We start from the raw sequence: 6087 nt of genomic DNA, 5'->3' as shown, positions 1-6087 counted from the left end.
TGGTGAGAGTGGAGCCCCTTTAGATTGCTTTCTTTGCTTCATTTTGGTTTTGTCATTTTGCCATCTTTCATCTTTTTATTTTGTGTTGCTTTTTTGTTTTAACAATTCAACATTTTATAAACAGCCTAGAATCACTGGGATTCAGATGGCATATAAATATAATAAAACTATCAAAGGCACATGATGAAAGAGGGTGTGGACATGATCAGAGTAAAAATGATTTGCAAGAATAGAAGGCATGGAGAGAGATATTTTGAATGTTTTGTTGGTATAAATTGGATTAATTATGTTTTCTTTTTCTATCTTATAGCTTTACATTTTGGGACTTATTATTTTTTTGCCCCCTTTCCATAAGGAAAGGGATAATGCAATCAGTATTTATGTATGTATGTACGTATGTATGTATGCATGTATTTTAATTAATTAAAGCTGACACATTAATATATAACATGGTGTTACAAAAAGTTTCCTCTGAGCTAAACCTAAATCCCAGTGAATTTCATAGATACCTCCCTGCAATTTTCCTGGCATCTGTACATAAGAGGTTTACCATTGTCTTCCTCTGAGATGTTTTTTGACCTCCCAATCTAGCCTACATCCCTGATTCACCATGGAGGTCTTTTATACAGTGCTAACAAGTATTAGTAAGTAAGTGGTAGATATGATTCATCTTAGCTTCTGAGCCTGGACAAAGAGAGTGAGGCCACTTGCGTAAGCATCATTACAAAGCACTGAGTATATTATAACAACAGCAACAATGCTGTTGCAAATGATATGTCTCAATGATTGTGTAATTATTTCAGTACATGAACAGAGATCTGACATGGAACTCTCAGTTAGATCTATCATCACAATAATTGAGCATTGATCCTATTTAAATATGATTTCCAGTTCAAAATCTAGAAAATATGCAAACTTGCAATTATGTTTTTTTTAATAAAATCATTCTAGATTCTGATTTTTTTAGGTCCTGAAGTTAAATATACAGTTAGTGAATGAAAGCTTTGGTGGGTCAGTCAAATATAATTTAGCAGTCTGTTCTTCACAGTATCAGAAAACTCCCAAGAAATTCAACCAGGTCCAAGGTATTTCAGCTGCTCTCAAGCAACTGATATATCCATTTTGAACAGCAGTGTTTCAAGAGGTTATGAGTAATTCTTTCTCTAAATTTCTTCTCTAGAATGCTTTAATTTTTAAATTAGTTTTTTCCTTTTGGTTTTTCTACATGCCATTGCATCTGAACCCTTAAAAATGTTGTAAATTAAATATCCAGACTTATGAAATATGTCTTTAGATAAAATCAAATTTGTCATGACCTTAAAGCCATCTGTAAATAATGCTAGTTTTTGCCAATGCATATTTGGCACAGGGCAGAACTTCATAAAATATTTTAATAAGGAAATAAGTTTATATAGCATTCCCTAGAATTGATCCAAATATATTCCTTTAACCTGGATAACAATCTTGTGTTTATTTTACAGATTGTGAACTGCCCCTAAGAAATTAAAATATTTTTACAGCAGCAGTTCTTTTGAATTCAAATTTGGGATTGATTTTGTGCTAAATGTCAAACCTGAGATTAATTAATATTACTCACTTTGCTGTATTATAACTGTAATTAATTTGATTTAATTATTATATTTTCTATTTGTGCCAACTATGATTTACTATAATTTATTTACTATAGACTTCCTAAAACAGAGCATTGCAGACAAATTCTTCTATTATACTAAATAAGTGAAAGTGAGTCTAGATGGATAAAAGATTAGGATGCCTTATAAATAAAAGTGCCATAAAAGGACCAATTTAAGCACGTTAAATTTTATTAGAGGCAGTTCTGGGGTAGGCAAAGTAGGACATTATTAGGGAAACTGGTTGTGGTTTCTAATGGACACACCCTGCTTATTAATTTGAGGGAACTGTATCATTGGGGAGTTGGGAGAACATTGCTACTTTGAGCTAGTATCTCCTGCCTATATACCTCCTTCTTTTGAACTTTTATAAATTAATAGACATTATAAAGTATTTTGAGGGTCTTCAATATTCTTTCTACCAAAGAGAATTTTGTAAAATTTCCCTGAAATGTTGTATAATATCAGGAACACAGCACAATGTATGGAGAGAATGTATTATTTGCTCTCAAATTTCTTGTTAACAGGAGTGCATGGTACAAAACCAATAACAACTCAGATTAGCTTTTTTATGTAGTTAGGACTACTTTTTGTTGTTGACTAAAGGTTTTTTTTAAAAAAGCTATGTCGTTCTTGCAGGAGAAAAATACAACCTCGAGGGAAGTGCTTAGCCACAAAACAAAAATTGGAAACCAGTTTTCCCAATATCTAGACTGGCTTTCTAAGTATTAGAGAAAATTAATTCAGTGTTGTTCACTCCTTCTAATGTTTTCAATTTTTTTGAAAATTTAGCTTTGAAGTTCTCTTGTTACCTAACTAATTATAGTAGCAAATCTCTGGTAACCTTGTCTTCTAAATGGATGTTTAAAAAGTAGGCAAGAGAGAATTTAGCTAATTTAAATGAATACATTTTGAAATGCAGCAGACTTTTCCACCGACCAGTTTGTTCCATAGATTTGTCTCTCAGATACTTCCTCTTGCTAGTCTTCAGCTGTGTATTCCTCCTCCAGTTATGGCCACAAACATCCAGTCCACATGGCACAAGTATACATTGGCTACAGCAGCTTTATATGTGTTTCCAAAAAAGCCAAACATGCCTGTTCCCCAGTATCTTAACTATGAAAGAAGCTATTAATATTTGTGTAACATTTCACATAGTGCTGGCAAATAGAGAGAAAGAGGTTGTTGTAGCAATAGTATATATAACCTTTTCGGTTTCAGAGACTAGATACAGCACTAAGTAGCATATCAAGGTATGCACTCCAGAGATATCCCTGTTGGGATAGAGGACAGACTGTTCTTCATCCTTCAGTTCAATGCTGTAAAATCCTTCCTATACCAATGAGCAGCTGCTTTTCAAACTGAAAAGAGTTGAGTAAGCCTGGAAACAGAGAAATTGAAAGGGGAGTTCACAATCCAGATTGTGGAGCAACATCCTATAAACATTCCATTGAAAAAAATACTTATTTCATTCTCCTTCCTTTATCTCTTTTTATTAAGGCTTTTAATTAAAGGTCTGAGGATAGTATACTGTCATATAGTGCTTTCATATAGAAAAATTCTGTTTTGCATTTTTATTATTTCAGAACTTTAAAAAGTTGGCAAAATATAAATAAATCAATAATTAACTAAATAAAAATGTTACTACAATAATTGTGCAGATTCCAACATCCTCGAAACATAAATGGGAACAATGCCACTCATTTAATTTAAAGCAGAGAACTATTGAACAAGGCAAAGCAAGTATTTAATAATGGCTTTTAAACTGTATCACATCTATTCAGAGCCCTCAGTTTCTATCATTAAGTGAAAGCTGATACTTTAAAATGTTATGTTGCTTCAGGCACTAGTGGTGCAGCTTTAAAAAAAGGAAACTAGCAGACAAAAGTCAGGCTGGAAAGTCTGTAATAAATATAATTATACATATTATTTAAAAGTTTTGTGTGTTTGTGCAGCAAATTGTTTGGTTTTCACAATATTTGTTATAACTTCAGATAAGAATTGGTATAAATCTTTTCATTTTAAAATATTGTTTGCTTCTCAATGGATGAAAATCAGAAAGTTTTTGTGTTGTTAAGCTTGCCCAAATGGAAAATATCAAGATACATTTAGAGATTTAATAATGTACCTAAAGAGCTAATTAACCAATAGAGTTTGACAACTTCTAAATTTGAGAATCTTCTCAGTCCTGAGAACCAACAAAGTCAACAGATCCAGTAAACATGCTGTTTACCTAGACAATTTCTACTCCAAATTTTGTAATGATGAAAGAGGCTACAGTAACAATCAGAGTAAAAAAGAATCAGTTAAAAAAACAAGCATTCATTGGCCTAATCAGGATGAAAGTTCAGTAATCTTAATAAAAACATTCATTTTCATGTTCAAATGAAAGTTTAGCATATATATTGTTAACAGATTCAGAGTTTCAGGAATTATCTCACAGATGATATTGATGTTTTAAATATTAAATGCAATTATGAGGAACTCATATGTTAAAATGCTCTCCATTTCAGTGCAACATTAGAACAATTAATCAGGAAAGATAAAATAAAGCCTCTTTCTAGTTGAGTTCAATATTTATGCGATTTACTTTGTGATCTGGATCAGAATCAGAATCCTATTCACTGTTGGAAATTAAATCCTTCTAATTATCATATCTGCTTACAAATGATGAGGTCGTGAATGAATATCATCATATAAATGAGGCTTTTTTATTCAAGATTTCCAGCCAATTACCAGCCACCACAATCTGAATCAGCCCTCCAATGTGTTCAGAATTCTTTTCATATTGCTTTTCTTTTTTTATCTTTGCATTTAAGCTATTATAAAAATTAAATCTTTAGAACAAGCATGTCACTTGTGCTTTGCAAAGAACTGAAAGTATATTTGTTGTCCATAGATATCACCTGTGTCACTAGCTTCATCCCAATCTCAGAAAACAGCAAATGATGTTGGCATCTGTTGCAACTTCTCAACTTCTGCCTAAAGAGAAATGATAAAAAGATTTTTTTTATTATAAAACCATTGTTAGCTTTAAAACAGTTTTCATTTCAGGAACTTCTTTACAGACATTGTGCTCTTTCAATTTGCCCCAGTTCTGAATTGGAGCAATTAATCATTCATTAGGTAAACTATTTACGAACTGAGAATAACTCTAGACTAGAGCTAAGCTTATATGACCAGACAAATCTCAATAGCAACAGTAGGAATACAGAATCTGGGCTGCAAATTTCTGAATGGTCACAAAAATGGAAGCAAAAGGTTGTGCAGGTTTTTGTTGACTCCTATGGACATCTCTCTTTTTTCGCAGCTCAGATAAAGTACCCACCGTGATAATGATCCAACAATGGATTGACTTTTTCAAAAGTGTGGCAGAAACTAATGATCATTTATGATATCATAGTATCATATCGTATTGTATTGTATCATATTCCATCATATCATAATGTTGGGGAAATGAGCTAGTTAGTCATTTGATGGTGTCTTTCTCCTGGAAGAGGGATGGCTGGGGATGAGATGGCAGCAGTAAGATCTTGCTTATACAGGGGTAGATATGGTGGGAATCTGGAGGCAGTCTGCTCTCAGGCAAAGCAGAGAGGGTGAAAAAGCACTCTTATCTTTCACCCTCAATGTTCAGCCTTGAGACCAGAACCCCAGATCTTCAGTGACCCTGACCTCTGGAAACTGCTGTTATTAACTGCCAAGTCAGTTTGTATAGTAATAATGCTGCCCTCATCTATGATCTTATTCTGGAAAAGGTGGCCACCCTGCTATGTATGACTGAGAACTGGGTGGAACCAGATATATGGTGTTTCCTTTCAGAAATCTCCCCACTTAAGTTTTGAGTGGCTGCATTTGGGAAGCCAGGGAAGTGGGAGGAGGTAGCTCTGGTCATCAGAAAAGTCCTCATGACTTTTACATGCATTGCACCAAAGAATCAAATGTAAAACTGTGGTTGAAGTTGGGCTCTAGGGACCAGCTGAGTTTCTTGTTGGTATAATAGTTTCCCTGTCTTAAAGATGCTTTTGCATGAAGCAACTGGACTTTCTTGTTTACCTTTGAAGAGTTTCGCTTCTCATCCAAGAAGCTTTTTCAGCTCTGGATGAGAAGCAAAATGTCTTCAAAGAAAAACAAGAAAGTCCAGTTGCCTCATGAAAAAGCATCTTTGGGATAACTATGACCTGGATGACTGAGAATCTCCATAGACCAGGGGTCTTCAAACTTGGCCCTTTTATGGCTTATGGTTTGAAGACCCCTGCCATAGACAATAGTTTCCCTGATGCTCTGTGACATCCCTTCCTGACTTCCTTGACTCTGCTGCTGGTTGGCAGGTGGAGCCTCTAATCTGCCCTTGTGTGGCAATTCATCAATAATGTGAGGCTCTTAGTTTTCTGAAGAGCTCTCAAGGATGAAATGACAGAAGAAATATGTGAGTGCCATTGGAGGATAATAAAAG

This window comes from Crotalus tigris, unplaced genomic scaffold (assembly GCF_016545835.1).
Source record: "Crotalus tigris isolate CLP2741 ecotype Arizona unplaced genomic scaffold, ASM1654583v1 scf7180000018371.15429387391:27106975, whole genome shotgun sequence".
Taxonomy (NCBI): domain Eukaryota; kingdom Metazoa; phylum Chordata; class Lepidosauria; order Squamata; family Viperidae; genus Crotalus; species Crotalus tigris.
Note: the sequence above shows the minus strand (reverse complement) of the source record.